This window comes from Rhynchophorus ferrugineus, unplaced genomic scaffold, assembly GCF_030347505.1.
Source record: "Rhynchophorus ferrugineus isolate W39M unplaced genomic scaffold, kcgeb_rfMv2 rfM6, whole genome shotgun sequence".
NCBI lineage: Eukaryota > Metazoa > Arthropoda > Insecta > Coleoptera > Curculionidae > Rhynchophorus > Rhynchophorus ferrugineus.
The window spans coordinates 13,866,372-13,885,060 of NW_027472585.1; the positions used below are offsets into that span (position 1 = coordinate 13,866,372).

General features: G+C 36.2%; 1 protein-coding gene across 8 annotated transcripts in view; it reads right to left on the reverse strand.

Annotated features, from left to right (window-relative positions):
- Nucleotides 1–18,689, reverse strand: part of Mp (collagen XV/XVIII-type protein multiplexin) — a 754,107-nt gene that overhangs the window by 182,848 nt on the left and 552,570 nt on the right. The window lies entirely within an intron of this gene.

Genomic DNA, 18,689 nt, shown 5'->3' on the forward strand with positions numbered 1-18,689 from the left:
AGAAGGCGGTCTGTCAGTTAGCTCCAGTATATAACAGGGGAACATGCTCACGTTCCAAAGCTGTACGAATTAAGAGTCAGTTTAATCGAATGATGAACAAAAATCTATAAAAACAACAGTCGCATGCTTTCTACATGCATTGGACTCACATATATTTTTATTTTGAAAAATTGATACAATGTATTTTATTCAAAGTACTCTATATCGATAGCCCTTACTTTTTCCTATTTTTGAAGCAATTTACGGATTCCATCTTGAAAGAACGATGTATCTTTTGATGCTATCCACGAATCGACCCATTTTTTCGTATCTTCATAAAAAGTGAAACGTCACTCATTACAGGTTACGACGGCCAGATATGTCCGCATAAGTAATAATGAGAACGAACAAGTCTATGTATGTTCTCAGCGGTTTTGCAACATATGGTCGAGCGTTGTCATGCGAAGAATAACGCTATTGTGACTTTGATCGTCTTCCGACTACTTTTTGCAGAGTATTAGGCTCAAACGCATCAACTGTAGTCGATAGCGAGCCTTATTTATGGTTTCGTGATGTAATACCGTCAAATCCTCGTCTCCATATTTTTTTGGCTTTCGAGAATTCTCTTTGTCTCTGGCGTCAAAATCACCACGCCCAAAACGTTAAAACCAGAATTTACATAGTGATATCTCTTGAGCGTGGTTCCTATAAGTTTTACACATTATATAATTTATAAGTTATAACTTGTTTCACACAAGTTACCAGTTTCGATGTCCTTCAGCTGCCTTTTCCTTCAAACTGATGTAAAAAGCAAAACGTCCTGCAAATGCAAAAATGGACTAAAAATGTTTGTTAACACTTTGATAAAATAACACATACTGAAAAATGAAGCCAGTCGGTGAGGCTTCAACATGTAGTTGGTTACAAATCTACTCGATGGATCATGGTGTCGCAACATCATCTGTTTAAAATCAATTTGTAGACCTGGTAACATGTTTTTTTTTTAATAGATTGTTGGAGTGCCGAAATGCTACCTGTAGTTTTTCCAATAAAACAGCCAAATGCACGTTACAAAATTTAAGTTTTGGTTTATTTTGACCTCAACAAAAAATACCAAGGCAAATAAAATAATGAACCATAAATAACGTTATCAACACTAACTATTATACAACTAATTAACTAATGAAAATGTATGAATGTTTGATTGTTGAATGGATGATTGTTGATTGAAGGTATGCTAGGTGAGCGTCGAATGCCGAACTCTGACCTGCCGATGGTTTGGTCGATTGTGTCTTTGGCCAGTTCGCGATAAGACGAATAGACCTAACATCACCATAGTGCAACCCTCTATCTAGCTGTTCGCAGGAAATTTTCCGCGGAGATCCTATAGATAGATCTTGTAACTGGTTGACTCCAGGAGTTCTTCATATATCTGGGACTCCTGAGAGATATATGCAGGTTTTAAAGGACCGACGTTTTAAAGGATCTTCTTTTCCATTATTATCGATTTTAAGGTATTATTCTTCTCTATGCAAGACTCTGAAATACCCTTCGTATGGTGGGCTTGGTGGTGTTTTTGCTTGGCCTCTTCTTACGAAAACAAACCTGGTGCTTCGGGAAGGTCTACATTGACATATGGTTTCTCTTTAGCGTAGTTGGTCGCTTCTACTGGTTTTAATAGTCTCATCGTTAACTTCAGTTTCCTTACGTTTACTTATTTGGCTCCGCCAGGGTACACTGTATTTTCTGCTTGAAAATACAACCAATACTCAAAACAATGAGTAACAGACTTTCTATCCATTTTATATAGTTTATGGCTGCCAGTGCGTTCTTTAATGTCCGATGAAATAACTCAACTATCCCATTACTTTGAGGATGATACGCTGCATTTCATAAATGATCAATTCCTATAGCGTCCGTGAGGTGTGTGAGTAGATGCGATTTAAATCGCCTACCTCGATCTGTTGTTATTTTTGTTGGAACACCAAATCTTGCAACCCAGTTAACATTAACATTTGACAACGCTATTGAATATGACTAACACAAATCTAGACTAACAAAAAATATTTTTAATTGTCTTGATATATTAATGATTTCTATTGAAAATAAACCGATACAGTGACGGTTAATGCGTTGAAATACTAATTAGTACAGTATAATGGTTGAATCGTTATCGGCCCACGTATAATTTCGACCGCAGAAGTTACCGCGAAAATCTCCTCCCCCTGGAGCCGACCGCGTATACTGTTTAATAACAAAGTTAATTGCATTCGATGCCTGTCCGCACTGGGCGATAAATTCGCCTACGAAACCGACTGCCGAGTCTCGCTATTCCGATAGGCCACAAAGTGGCCCGAAATTAGTCGGTTCCCTTGAAGTGTCGACACTTTCCGCCAGCTGCGAGATAGTTTCGCGGTCGGGGACCCGGTTCCGAGATCGGGAGAACCCCGGAAGTTAACGATGGACGAGGTCCCGATATTTTCGATCGCTTCATCCAATAAGTTCGCGATTGGGATTCGGTTGCATATCTCGGGCGTTTGCGTTTTATTGAGGCCGCAAAAAGCGTCGGAGTGGCCGTCGTTTTCAGTACATAAAGTATACAGCGCACCGAGGAGGAATAATAAATGGAATGAAATATATATCTAATCCAGTATTGGAGAAACGTTGTTGCAATGTTCTCTCTGTTATTACTGGTGAAGCGTAAAATGAAGCGAAGTAATTTTATTTTCATTATTCTTAGTAGTTCCACAAGCTGCACAGAGGGCAATAAGTATTTGTTCTAGAATATAACTTCATTAACTAATCTCTTGTGCAAAATACTATTTTAATTTATTAGTTTTATTCTAATGCTTATTCTAAAGTCTATATATTTCCAATAATCGGACCGGACGGTGTTAGACATTTTAATCTACGCACTTCACTGTAACTTCGCTAATTTAGCTGATTAGCGAGTACATTGGGATGCACTGACACTCTTTCGGCGCACTTCACATAAACACGTTGAATTACACTCGTTATTGGTTCTAGAGGAAAATCGCATTGAATCACTTCATTTGAAGCAAAATACGAAGCACCGACAATGACACGCAACACTTTATTTTGGAACCGCTGTATGATGAATATATTAGACTTCCTACCGGTTCCGGTTCCCCATTATTGGATTCCATATGACCAATTAGGCTTAAGTATACATTCGGCTGGCAAGGTTATGGCGTCTATATTTCAGGATGCGCATGGAATAATTTCTATTGACTACCTTGAAAAAGGAAGGACAATCAACAGTGACTATTACATGGCGTTATTGGAACGTTTGAAGGATGAAATCGCCGAAAAAACGACCGCATTTGAAGAAAAAGAAAGTGCTGCTTCACCAAAACCATGCATCATGTCACAAGTCAGTGAAAACGATGGCAAAATCCATGAATTGGGCTTCAAATACCTTCCTCATCCACTATATTCTCCAGATCTGGCCCCCAGCGACTATTTTCTGTTAGCAGATCTTAAAAGAATGCTCGCTGTGAAGAAATTTTCATCAAATGAGGAGGTGATCGCTGAAATTGAGGCCCATTTTGAAGCAAAGGACAAATCGTACTACAAAAATGGTATTGAAAATTTGGAGGGTCGCTATAATCAGTGTATCGCCCTTGAAGGAAATTATGTAGAATAAAAAAAAACAAATTTTGCGAAAAAAATGTGTTTTACTATGGTAGTCCGGGGAATTTTCTAAATTAAATGACCTTTTATTTTAATCAATATTTTCTATCTATAAAAAATTATTGGACATATGTAGGTAGAAACGTTAGCTGCCGAATTATTTTCAAACCATTTCAAAAATATCTCTAGAAAACATAGCCAATATTAAAAGAAGCTAATGAGGCAATATAAATCAAAGTATGTTTAAATCTAATTCATTGTTTGTTCTCAATAGAAACTAATATCAAGTAAATTTATAGGAGATGGTTTAATAAAGTAAAATAAAAATGAATCCTTATTTATATCATGTTCTACTGATTATGTAAAAAGTTCATTATATAATTTTAAATTTGTAATGTAATTCCCATTAAATTGTAAAATATTTTTTTTAATAACTGTTCTGTAAAAGGAAACTGGAGTAAATAATTATAGAACGCAGTTATTTAAAATGTAGGCGACTTATTTTAATATTAGTTCAGCAAGTATTTTTAGAAAGAAATAGCTAAATCTTAGAATGTCGAAATCTAATTCAACGTATGTAGTTAATATAATCTCGCATCTACTTAATATATAGGAGATCGTTTCATAGAGTAAAATAAGTATGAATCTTAATTAATACTAAAATTTTACTAAATATGTGAAGCGAATGTATATATAATGAACATATATAAAATATATTAAATGAATCTAAAATAAATAAGGTAACGTGAATCATAGAACGTCTACTCTAATTAATTATCATCTAAATCAATGTATGATCTTGATAGAAATGTATAAATATTTTCACAAAGTAAAATAATCAAGAATTCAGGATAATATTATTTTTTGCTGATTATATGAAGAGCTGACTATATAATAAATTATCGTTTATATGTAACGTAATTCTCATTATATAGTAAACGAAATCATTTTAATAATTCCATTCAAAAAAGGAAACGAGATTTTTTTATAAACCTCACCGCTACATCCGCAGGGAAAAATGGAAGCAATCTTCATTGAAATAACCCACGAACAAAGAAATTGAGCTATTATTTTAAATTTTGGGCGAGCCTCCGTAATCTCCTGTTTTGATAACAGACCTAATGGCACCACTTCGTCATTTAATAAAGCCGTATACGACAAATTAACAAATATACGAAAACATCCGTGTTACAGAAATACCACATTACAGTAGATTAAGCAAAATGAGGTGTCCCATGTCTCATAAGTTCCCCAAATCTCATATAGGCCAAGCCATTTGTCAAGACACAAACGTATCCTTTTCCCCTGCAAACGAGCAAACGTTGGCAGAAAATAAATTCCGTTACCCTGCTAAATAATATTTCCAACCTCTTTTTTTTTGCTGCTGTTGTCGGTGGAGGTGGTGTGCTGCAGCTCGATGTATTTATTTCTAGTAAATTACCCAGGTAATGTCCTTGGCGACGTTGAGATTTGAGTCATTAAGTTGAAATCGGCGTGGTTTCGACGTCGGCGAAATTCAGGTGGTGAATTTATTCGTTTTTAATGACTAATATCGATGCTATAAGAGTCAGTTTAATTAGAAACTGTCGTATAAGAAATAACCTTTAAAATTGCAGAGTAAATTGTTTCATGTTTTATTTATGCAATCAATAAATGTTTTAAAAAATAAGGTTTTGGTTTTCTTGATCGATATATATAAACATGAAACGTTAAAATGTATGTACAGACATGGTAAATGCGTTAGAGGGAATAGTTTTTTTTATTAATCTCCTAGAACGTTAATAATCTGCCCGTTGGCAATAAGTATTATTATACGATTTCAGTTATATAATATAACTATGCTGACATGTAGTAGATTACTTCAGTAAATGGTCTACTGTACAACTTATAATCTAAATCTTATTCTAGATACTATTCTACCTTATTTTAAAGTCTATTCTAACTTATTCCAAAAACTATTCTAGCTGATTCTAGAGATTATTAAATCTCACTCTATGTGTCTATTAATCAGTTCGTATGGCAGTTTGCGTTTGAGCTTACGTACTTCATTGTCAACGCGCACATTTAACTGTTTGGCGAGTGCATTGTGATGCACTAACAGTCTTTCAGAGTACTAACACTCCGAATTACACTCGTCATGGGTTATATGTGGATATCGCGCTGAATCAATTTGTTGGATACGTAATATGGGGCATCGACGATGACTCCCAACACTTTATTCTGGAACCTCTGGAGGATATCTATGTCAGATTTGCTAGTAGTACCCCACAGTTCAATACCATAGGTCCAAATGGGATTAAGTATTGACTTATATAGCAAAAACTTGTTATCTAATGATAATTTAGATTTACGCCCTTTCAGCCTGTACATTTGGTTTAGTTTAAGGCCATGTCAAACGTCGATCGAAATGCATTACCAGATATTTAACGTTGTCTGCTTGCGATTCATGATTATTTAATTTTACTGAGAGACATGTTCTTCTACAAAGGGTGAATGTCACGAGTAGATTTTGTCTTATTTGCTCTGATACGCCACGTTTTCAACCACAATTCCACTTTGTTAAGATGAAGCTGATATTGGATCCTCGTGTGATGATAAAACCGCTGTATCATCAGCATATGTTGCAACCCTAGTGTTTCTTGAGGTCGTTAAGTCAACTTTATACAACAGATATAACAATGGGTCAAGAACACTGCCCTGCGTAACACCAAAATATATTGGTTATAGGTCAGTGTATTCGTCACACTGCTTAACAATAAAATGTGTCTTTGTGAGGCGTATGGGGCAATTTTTTTTCAATTTAACATGCAGTTCAATGTACCACACCTTGTCGAGAGCCTCAGAAATATCGAGAAATGCAGCGGAGCAATATTTTTTTATCGTTAAGTTAATTTGGTTGACTAATCTACGTATTAGTTTTGTTGTTCCGTGTTTATTGAGGAAGCCAAATTGATGGTCCGGAATAATAATTTTCTCCTCTGCAATTATTTTGAGTCTCTTAATGTATAATTTTTCAAATAATTTAGAGATCACATGTAGAAAGAATATAGTGATTAGTGTTTATATTTGTATATTGTTTGTATAGTTTTAAAGCACACTTTATAACTAACTATAACAACACCTATCCTAAAAAGTTCCAGAGGCAGTTGGTTTTTTAATTACTGTAATAAAAATAAGTCAATAATTAATAAATTAGACTAGAAAAACATATTTAATCTAATTTTATTTAAAATTAAATAAGGAGATAATTTCTCTAATGTAATTTCGGGTATAGCCGGGCTTTTATTGCTTTTAATACAAATTGGAAAAGACTTTTTTTCTAAGTTGCCTTATATATTATTCCAGGAAAGCCACCAAACATAACAGTCTGTTAAAAGAGAGAATGTTCTTTGAGAGTTACAAAGAAATTATATTTATATTAGTATGTTTATATTTGTATATTATTTGTATAGCTTTAAAGCACACTTTATAACTAGCTATAACAACACCTATCCTAAAAAGTTCCAGAGGCAGTTGGTTTTTTAAATACTGTAATAAAAATAAGTAAATAATTAATAAATATACTAGAAATAATAAATAATAGACTAAATAGACTAGAAAAACATATTTAATCTAATTTTATTTAAAATTAAATAAGGAGATAATTTCGCTAATGTAATTTCGGGTATAGCCGGGCTTTTATTGCTTTTAATACAAATTGGAAAAGACTTGTTTTCTAAGTTGCCTTATATATTATTCCAGGAAAGCCACCAAACATAATAGTCTGTTAGAAGAGAGAATGTTCTTTGAGAGTTACAAAGAAATTATATTTATATTAGTATGTTTATATTTGTATATTATTTGTATATCTTTAAAGCACACTTTATAACTAACTATAACAACACCTATCCTAAAAAGTTCCAGAGGCAGTTGGTTTTTTAATTACTGTAATAAAAATAAGTAAATAATTAATAAATATACTAGAAATAATAAATAATAGACTAAATAGACTAGAAAAACATATTTAATCTAATTTTATTTAAAATTAAATAAGGAGATAATTTCGCTAATGTAATTTCGGGTATAGCCGGGCTTTTATTGCTTTTAATACAAATTGGAAAAGACTTGTTTTCTAAGTTGCCTTATATATTGTTCCAGGAAAGCCACCAAACATAATAGTCTGTTAGAAGAGAGAATGTTCTTTGAGAGTTACAAAGAAATTATATTTATATTAGTATGTTTATATTTGTATATTATTTGTATATCTTTAAAGCACACTTTATAACTAACTATAACAACACCTATCCTAAAAAGTTCCAGAGGCAGTTGGTTTTTTAATTACTGTAATAAAAATAAGTAAATAATTAATAAATATACTAGAAATAATAAATAATAGACTAAATAGACTAGAAAAACATATTTAATCTAATTTTATTTAAAATTAAATAAGGAGATAATTTCGCTAATGTAATTTCGGGTATAGCCGGGCTTTTATTGCTTTTAATACAAATTGGAAAAGACTTGTTTTCTAAGTTGCCTTATATATTATTCCAGGAAAGCCACCAAACATAATAGTCTGTTAGAAGAGAGAATGTTCTTTGAGAGTTACAAAGAAATTATATTTATATTAGTATGTTTATATTTGTATATTATTTGTATATCTTTAAAGCACACTTTATAACTAACTATAACAACACCTATCCTAAAAAGTTCCAGAGGCAGTTGGTTTTTTAATTACTGTAATAAAAGTAAGTAAATAATTTATAAATTAGACTAGAAGAACATATTTAATCTAATTTTATTTAAAATTAAATAAGGAAATAATTTCTCTAATGTAATTTCGGGTATAGCCGGGCTTTTATTGCTTTTAATACAAATTGGAAAATACTTTTTTTCTAAGTTGCCTTATATATTATTCCAGAAAAGCCACCAAACATAATAGTCTGTTAAAAGAGAGAATGTTCTTTGAGAGTTACAAAGAAATTATATTTATATTAGTATGTTTATATTTGTATATTATTTGTATATCTTTAAAGCACACTTTATAACTAACTATAACAACACCTATCCTAAAAAGTTCCGTGCTAGCTCTCGAAGAGAACGGTCGTGTCCGGTCCGCCGAACCTACCTGCGCTTCCGAGAATTACCCGAAACTTTCCCTAAGACGGTCGACCCGTTATCACGTTTCACCAGTGCCTACGTAAAAAAAAAAAGCGTCTGTAAGCGCCGAAAAGGCGTTTTTACAGACAAGGCAATGGCGTCATGTACGTCAGAGCCGACGTCGCCTCCTGAACATAATCCCAGTGTTTCAAATTCAAATGGACCATCTTCAGAAGACAGCCGAGAAGTGCTTATAACGGAATTGAGAAAACAGAACGAAGACCTGCGAAAGCAGATAGCTGACCTTAAAACGTTCGCAAAAGCCCAAACAGACGCCCTGAACAAACAGACGGAAAAGCTGGAAAAGAGCGAAAAGGCTTCCGAAGAGCTCAAGGAAGAAATAAAAACTCTCACAGCTACGATAACACAATTCATGAAGCATCAAAGAGATGCCATGGAAGTAAAGATTCCCGCTGCCATAGAAATTCAGTCCCAGACACCAGCTAAACCGACACAACACTTAGACCAAACTGAAGACTCAGAAGACGGTTTCACCTTGGTGGGAAAAAGGAAAAGAGGGCCCGTCACTCCACCTCAGGAAAGCCAGCTGCCGAAGGCCGGCAACAAGGGAAAACAGGCTCCCAAATCACAACCCATTCCGGTAGCCAAGCCAGCCACTAAATCTACCCAATCGAAAGCCAAGGCTAACGTACAGCCTTCGATTACAAAATTTGCCACCAGACCAGTGCAAAACAAGCCGACCACCAAGACGGCCCCACAGCCAGTACCGAAACAAGTTACCACAAGACCAACCCAAGACCAGCCTGCGCAGGTAAGTAGCCAGGTCACTAAACAAGTCTTAACCTCCACAGCAAAAACAGTGCCAACCGTTTCGGCGACTGTTTCTCAAAGTCCCCCAAAGGAAAAAATTCCGCCTATAGTGCTCCGTGATAAGAAGAGGTTCATGGAGCTCATTAGAATTACTAAGGCACAATCAATAGACATTATAACCCGAAATAAAAAGGACGGCATTTTCTTATTCGTCGCCACAAGCGACAATTACCGTAAACTTACTACCCTGCTCGAGGAAAGGAATTACCCTTACCATTCCTTCTGTCATCCGGAGGAGAGAGCATTCCGGGTAATAATAAAAAACATCCCAGAATCACTCTGCATTGACGAAGTACGTGAACTTCTCTTTGATCAAGGCTTCCATCCCAAATTTGTGCAAAGATGGAAATTAAAATCCGGGATAGAACTACCAATTGTTCAGGTAGTTGTCCCTCGCGAAGAACGACAGATCATATATATGACCAAACTCGGCGTCATCACAGTGAAGGTCGAGGTCCAGAGAGGAAACGGCCAGCCAGTGCAGTGCTTCAACTGCCAGCTTTTCGGGCACTCCAGCTCATATTGCCGAGCCCCCCCACGGTGCGTCAAATGTGCCGGGCATCACGACACTAGATCCTGTACCAAAATCCCAGAAGCACCTCCAAAGTGCAGCAACTGCGGTGAAACTCATACCGCAAACTTCAGCGGTTGCACCTGCCGTCCTGCTCCAAGAAAACCAAAAATTCCGACCGAAACCAGACCTCCACAAGGTTCTGCATGGAGTAACCAAGGTGGCAGAAAGCTAGCCCAAAAATTAGCCAGCGCTACCCAGCCTGCTCCAACCAATACACCGGACCTTAACTCCACAATGCAGGCGTTTACTGACCCGCAGGCTTTCCTACAAGTGATCGCCCTGGCTCACCAACTTGCTCGTCTTTTTCCAAATGTCGCCGCCTAAGCGGCAACACTTACCTGTCTCTATAACTTTCAGCAGCCTTTAACTCTTCGAAATGGCTGTTCCGAAATCTCTTATATTGATGACATGGAATGCAAATAGCTTACGCGGAAAGCAAGCGGAATTGGAGGACGTCATTACATTCTATGACGTCGACATCGTGCTCATCCAGGAAACTTTCCTGAAACCTTCGCATCGTCTCTCTTTTGAACACTTTTTTGTCTACAGAAACAATAGAACTCCGGGTCGAGGCGGTGGAACCGCCATTCTCGTCAGAAAAGGAGTCAAACACGAGCTCCTTCCATCGTTATCAGTAAACAACTTCGAAACAACCTCCATTAAAATCGATATCCAAGAACGTCCCTTCGTGATTACATCCCTGTACAGGAAATCTTCTGCATTCAACTATGCCGAATACCGATCACTCGTCGAAGGAAAATTTCCGAAAATAATAGGTGGCGACTTCAACGCCCACCACCCCACCTGGGGGTGCTCCAGAGCGAATCCCGCAGGTAACGCCATCGTAGCTCTAAGTGCAGATCTGGGCTACGGTCTTGCCTTGCCAGATGAACCCACCCATCACCCTAGTACAGTCTCTCAAGGCGCAGCAAGAATCCTTGATTTCTTTATTCTTCAAGACGTAAATCGCGATTCCGAAGTTCGAGTCCTTGACGAACTAGACTCTGATCATCGTCCGGTCCTTCTCAAACTCGGAAACTGCGCCACCACTCAAGTCCTACTAACAAGATTCAGGAAAAAAACCGACTGGAAAAACTACCAATCTCTCCTCCTGAAATCCGATCCAATTCCGAAAATTAACACACCAGAACACCTCGAGGAAGCCGTACTCAAGCTAACTCGCGATATTCAGTCTGCTCACGAATCTTCCACAGTCAAAATTTCATCACAACCCCAGCCGTGGAAAAACAATCTTCCCGCTTCTCTTAAACGTGAAATTCGCATCAAAAACGGTTTATGCAGATTAGCTCGATTCACCCTTGATGCTGCAGACAAAAGGGAGGCGAACAGAGCATGCAAGAGGGTAAGGGCGGCCGTCTCGACTTGGCGAGCAATGAAATGGAACTCATTTCTCGCGGACCAAAGGCTGGATGGCCCCCCTTCCTTCTGGCGTGTCTCCAAATGCCTCGTGGGGAAGACGCACAATGTCATCCCTCCCCTGAAGTCAGCGGTTACAGGAAATTTTGCAGTCACTGACCAAGAAAAAGTCGAGCTCCTTGCAGAGACCTACGAAGCTCAAATGAAATGCCTCCCACCCGCACAGAACACTAAAACTAAAGACATTGACACTGTCATCAACGAATCCAACTCCGTCAAAAGACCAGTAACCCCCGCCTTTCTTCTCAACCATTTTGTATCTCCAAAGTCTCTACAGACTATGATCGGCAAACTTCAAACCAAAAAATCTCCAGGTTTCGATGGAATATCGATTACCCAGTTAAAAAAGCTCCCGCATAAGCAACTCGCAGAACTGGCAAACATTATTAACTCCATCATGAGACTGCAACACTTCCCGGCGTCTTGGAAACACGCACATATAGCGGTTATACCCAAGAAAGGAGCAAAATCATCTCCATCTGATTACAGGCCTATCAGCCTTCTCAGCGCCATTTCGAAGCTTGCCGAGAGGGCAATACTCTACGCTCTCAACTCTTTCACAAAGGAAAACAACATCATTCCAGATGAACAATTCGGCTTTCGCGCTCACCACTCATCCGTCCATCAAGCTTCCCGTCTGGCTGCACACATCCATCATGCTCTTGACCAACGTAAAAAGCTTGGAGCAGTTCTTCTGGACCTAACCAAAGCCTTCGACAAGGTCTGGCACGACGGATTGTTCGCAAAGTGCGTGCGGTTAGGCCTCCCAGAAGACCTAACCGCTCTCATCAAGTCCTATCTCTCGGACAGATCTTTCCAGGTCAAGATCAGGGCGTCACTTTCCAGTCGTAAACAAATCGATGCTGGCGTACCTCAAGGTTCCCCGCTGGCCCCAGCCTTATTTAATCTCTTTATTTCAGATATGCCGAGAAAAGAGCATATTGACGTCGCCTTTTACGCTGACGACACTGCTTTCTTCACGGCCGCCAGGTTCGAAGTTACAATTCATGAGCGTTTACAGAAGCAGCTCGATCATGCGGTCAAGTGGTTCAAATTCTGGAGGTTGCAAATCAACCCCCTGAAAACCCAGGCCATCATTTTCCACAAGAAGCGTTACGCACTGCGCGTCTCGCAACTTAAGATCGGCACCGCAATAATTCCATGGCTGGATAACGTCACGTACCTAGGTCTTCACTTCGACCGGCGGTTCGGTTGGCATTCCCAAATCCAGAAAGCAATCCAAAAAGGTTCGGGGATAGCAAACCTGCTATCTCCTCTGATCTGCCCTTCTAGCAGGCTTCCCATCTCCATCAAATGCTTATTTTACAAGATGTTAATTCGGTCCGTACTCCTCTACGGATCTAATGTCTACTTCAAGTTTGTTACACCCAACCAGGTCAAACGGCTTCAAGTTTTCCAAAATAAGCTCCTCAGGAGAATATTAAACGCTCCATGGTTTGTCAGAAATAATCAAATCCATAGGGAAACTGACACTCCAGAAATCAAGCACTTCATATCTCAATCATTCCACAAACAACAACTCAGCTCAAGTTCTTCTGAAAACGCGCTTGTTCGCGAGCTGGTCGACATGCTGGGAGCTTAGCACCGCGTCACCGCTAAGCTCTCCCCCTTTTCCAGGCTGAAACGACCTCATCCGTCGCTACAGTCATAACTTTTGCCCCCATACAACAGTACCCAGTTGTGTGTTAACTCAGGTTCGCGAATCAATAGAATCGCCGGGCTCTCGTGCCCAATAACGGCTGCCCGATCAGCGGGTGCCATATCCCCAAATTTAATGCAGTAGCAGTAGTGATCCACAGGGGTCAACTGTGAGGCGGTTTCGGTTTAGTGTATTGGTAAGCCCAGAGGCAGTCCCACATAACCCGGTCCAACTTGTCACTCCAGGGCAAGTCTCCGCGACCAGGTATGCGTCATGCATTCCACCGCCTGGTTTTTAGGCCAGAACAAAAAAAAAAAAAAAAAAAAAAAAACCTATCCTAAAAAGTTCCAGAGGCAGTTGGTTTTTTAATTACTGTAATAAAAATAAGTAAATAATTAATAAATTAGACTAGAAAAACATATTTAATCTAATTTTATTTAAAATTAAATAAGGAGATAATTTCTCTAATGTAATTTCGGGTATAGCCGGGCTTTTATTGCTTTTAATACAAATTGGAAAAGACTTTTTTTCTAAGTTGCCTTATATATTATTCCAGGAAAGCCACCAAACATAATAGTCTGTTAAAAGAGGGAATGTTCTTTGAGAGTTACAAAAACCAGACACGAAGTTCGTCCTGACGAGGACGGCATATTTTATCTTAAAAACTAAATAAGTTTTTTTCATAAAGGCCCTTAACCGACTTTAGAAAACAAGGGTTTTATACAGAAGTTATTTTGTTAGATGGGAAAATGGTTCTTCCTTATCTAATGTGTAACATAATTTCTTCCAGTGATTGATAATTGATTTCATCGTCTTTTAATAAAAATTGTTATTACTTGGTATAGCAATTTGCCAAATTGACAAAAGTTAGTTCAAAATCGCCTTCAATATATAAATAATTATAATTAAATATAATAAATAATTACTTATTCAGCGATATACACTTCGGGATTAACGTCTATATCTCTGACGTTAATGAGCACATATGAGTTTGACTTACAACTTCACTAAATTGGATAAAATTGTTTTACTATCTTTAATCTTCTGATTAAGCTATTGTTATCTAGGAACTGGAGAATTTCAACAATAGTGCGCTAATTAAGGAACCTCTGTTAATTTTTTGGGCATAATCCTTGATAACGTTATCGACAGTTTCTACCTTCAGGACCACATAATCTGCCTAACAAATGTACAGAACAATCTACAGTACTTCGCAGTACCTTATTTTAGAATTTGTGTATGATATTTCTGTTACTTCTTATTGAATATTCTCTCTTTTGTAGCCTCTCTTGGTAAAATGTGTTTCTGATATCAGACATACAGCCATCTTATTTATTTCAAGGATTGCCTGAAGCTCTTAATGTTTGAGAATTTGCATTCCAAGTCATAATTTTGAAGGTTTCATTCATTTAATTTTCTTGTTTTCATTTTTCAAGGATTTTTTTTATTAATGCCCCCGTCTAGTATTTTGTCCACACTCAATAAAAAAAATCTTTTGGGTATTTTGTTTAGTATAAGTTGTAGTACCAAAACATTTTCTTTTGTTTTTTTTTACTATACTATAGCAACTACAGGAGCATGATTTAATATTTTTGGATTAGTTATGCTTTCTTTTTGTACATTTCGTATGTCCCTTTTAGGATATTATTTTTGGTTTAGTCTTATAACCATTTTTGTTTTGGAGCTTTTGTAATTCTTTTACAACAACACAACTTTGACAATTAGCAGGATACTCCTCTCCGCAGGTAACCCATTTCGGTTTTTAATTTTGCACTTTTTGACGATTGTGTGATATCTGCCATCTCACTTAACACATTTTGGCTGTCTCTCTATCACGATAATTTTGTGTATGCACAAATGCTTGACACTTATTGCATTGCGGAATTAATGTTGACCCATTGATTGAGATAATTTCTACCGTACAGCGTAATATTTGCGTTATCCTGTATATTTTCTGAATACAATCATTATCAAATGCTAACGTAAACCTAACGTAAACTAAGTATCAGTTAGTAGTGTATTTTTTTTTCATGACATTTTATTATCGACAGTTATAATATTAAAGCTTTTGTTTATCATTTTTTATTCATTATCACTTTTTTATGTTTTCTAGATTGTATAAACTATGTACATCTTTAACCATAGCCTTACCTTACTGGCAAAGTTTCATTATTTTCATATGTATGAAAACTTATTTCTACAATATTTAATAATCTTACCACTTCATTTAATTTAGGATTGGCAACATTAACTTTAGCTGTTGTTTGACTTGTAAGATTTAGTTGACACCCCTCTTCTTTAATTTTGCAAGTTAATTAAAATTAATAATATTACATCGAAAATTGATATAAGGGCATTGGGTTTGAGCTGATTGAGATTTAGTGATAGAAAATTTGAACGAATTAAGAAAAATTCTTCAACCATCGAACGTGTAGAGTTTATATGCATAACACCCCTTGGCGAGATTCTCCAAAAAATAGAGATATAAACCAGTCTTTATTTTTATTCGCCAATGAACAAAATGATTTGATGAAATTGAATTTCCATAATTTTTTGTTTACTGTAAATTTCGATTAAATAAAGCCATAGTTGAAATAAATGCCTGTTAGTACTTGAACAGTAAAATATAACCATGGCTAATAATAACTAAAATACTTTGAAGCGTCTAAATCGAAAATTCGAACAAATAATTGAATTTCATGAAGTTATTAGTGAGCTCGTAACGAAACTTTATAACTTAACCTCGTGCAATTATTATGAGCATTAATGGATAACATTCCGAAACATTAATTTGTATATTTAAAGGAACGAACTATCGAATTGGGGATCCCTCCATTCGGAAAATTAAAACGTTCATGCGAATTTCGCCCGACTGGCAATGTGTTAAATACATTTTTCATCGTTTCGATAGTTCCAATAATGCGGTTTGAAATATTCAAGGTGCCGTTTTAGTTCTGAAAGGCCACGTTATATATTTTTTGTGCCTTATTTGCGACGTTGTGACGGATCTTATATAGTGTCTATTAAGTGCTTACATGGTTTCCGATAAACTATTTATTCAACTTAAAAATTATTTACTGATAAAACTATTAGGGCATTAAATTAGTTCTAAAGTCTTTTCTGTTAATAATCGGTACAATATATTTTATTTACATTTTACGAAAATATTATCTATCGAGAGCCGCTACTCTTTCTCATTTTTTGACTCATTTTTTGGTATCGTCATGAGAAGTAAAGCGCTGCTAGGACAGGTTACACATACGTCGAAACAAGAAGTAATCAGAAGGAGAAAGATCTAAAAAATACGGCGGGTGGGGAAGTGAGAAATCGAATGCATGCACACGATGAACCAGCTCCAAAGCGTGGGAAAACGCAACAGCCGAATGGCAAGGTTATAGCGTCTGTATTTTGGGATGCGCATGGAATAATTTTCATTGGCTACCTTGAAAAAGGAAGGACCATCAACGGCGACTATTACATAGCGTTATTGGACTGTTTGAAGGACGAAATCACCGAAAAACGACCACATTTGAAGAAAAAGAAAGTGCTGCTTCACCAAGATAATGCACCGTGTCACCAGTCAGTGAAAATGATGGCAAAAATCTATGAATTGGGCTTCGAATTGCTTCCTCATATACCGTATTCTCCAGATCTGCCAGCGACTATTTCCTCGGATCTCATAAGAATGCTCGCTGGGAAGAAATGTTCGTCGAATGAATAGGTGATCGACGAAACTGAGGCCTATTCAGAAGCAAAGGACAAATCGTACTACAAAAATAGTATCGAAAAGTTGAAGGGTCGCTATAATCAGTGTATCTTCCTTGAAGGGAGTTATGTTGAATAAAAAAAACTAATTATACGAAAAAAATTTGTTTTACTGGTGGCTATCGATGGTAGGCCGGTGACTTTTCAATTGACCTGTTAGTATAAAGTATATCTTAGATATAAATGAGAATTGGAAAATAAGATATTAAAATGGCATCAATACAAAATATCAGTGTACACATTACCTTAAAGCTTGCAAAAGTTCAGTCGACATTTCCTTCCATTACATCATAAAATAGACGAAATATTAAAATTTGTTGCCAAAATCTAACAATACTATTTGCTCATTAATTCACTTTATTGATTCGATTTACCCTTATTCGATAAAACGTATTCATTAAAGCTTAACAATTGTATCTATAATTAATTTTATGTAAGCCTCTGTTCCAATGTAGTTCGTAAAAGAGCGCGGCTTAAACTCTCACCGTATAAACCATATGAAATGGGTCGTACGCATAATTCCCGTAAATAGAGTGAACGTTTTTTTATCTATTTTAATTCTTTGGAGAATAATTTGTATATGCCCACAAATTCTCTTCGAAACAAATTTGTAATTTCAATGAATAATGTAACCGTATACCAAAGGAGTTTCAAATTAAATACATAATTAATTACTAGATATTTTAAATGTAGAAGCGAAATTTAATAAATGAACGAGACAAGTGTGCGGATATAACCTATGTCCTTTGATAAAATATACTGAATGGAAATAAAGACGAATTAGTTTTTCATTAAACTAAATATAAACATATATATCCATATTTTCTTCTATCTGAAGGGGTGATTTCAATATCCAAAACAAGAAGCGTTTGTGAGTTAATTATAGAGTGAAAGCCGAATATAAGTGTTGCGATGTAATTAATTTCATAAATAAATTAAAGACAATTGTATAATTTATAATGTTTTTCTATTGTTTAGTTTTGGGGTCTAATTTGTTAGACTTGAAACAATATAAAATATCACATTGTATGTAATGTCTGGAAAAGCTGGGTGAACAGAAAACACGTGGCTAGCTAAAATGATGCTCCATCGGCTCGTTGTTGAGTGTTCCGGATAATGGGGGTTCAGGTACCGGAGCTAGATGAACCGTCTAAGAAGGTAGATATGGTAGAGAACCCCTTATGGTGGGTATAACCATAAATTTCATGAAGGCCCGAGATTAAGGTTAATTGAAATGAGGTTAATCTATATTCTTGGTTTAGATATTACCCTACCAAAGTTAAAATAATAAATTTTAATATGCTTGTAAATTAGTATAATTTATATATTTTTCGAGAACGTGTTATATTCTAATATGCATACTTATTGTCCTCTATATGTATACGACCACCGACATATATAATATGCGTGTACATATGTATTTTCTGAAATATTTACCTTAATACTTTATATAATATAACATTGTTTGAAATAATACTTAAATTTTATTCTGAAACTTTTTTTTAAATACAATCTGAAATATATTCAAAATACTTAGTAGACCGAAACAGTATTTATACAAGATAAATACTATTTTTCTAAAGAAACATTCAAATATATTCCAGGTATTATTATCTGTCGATAAAAAAACTTCTGAAGACTTAATAATTA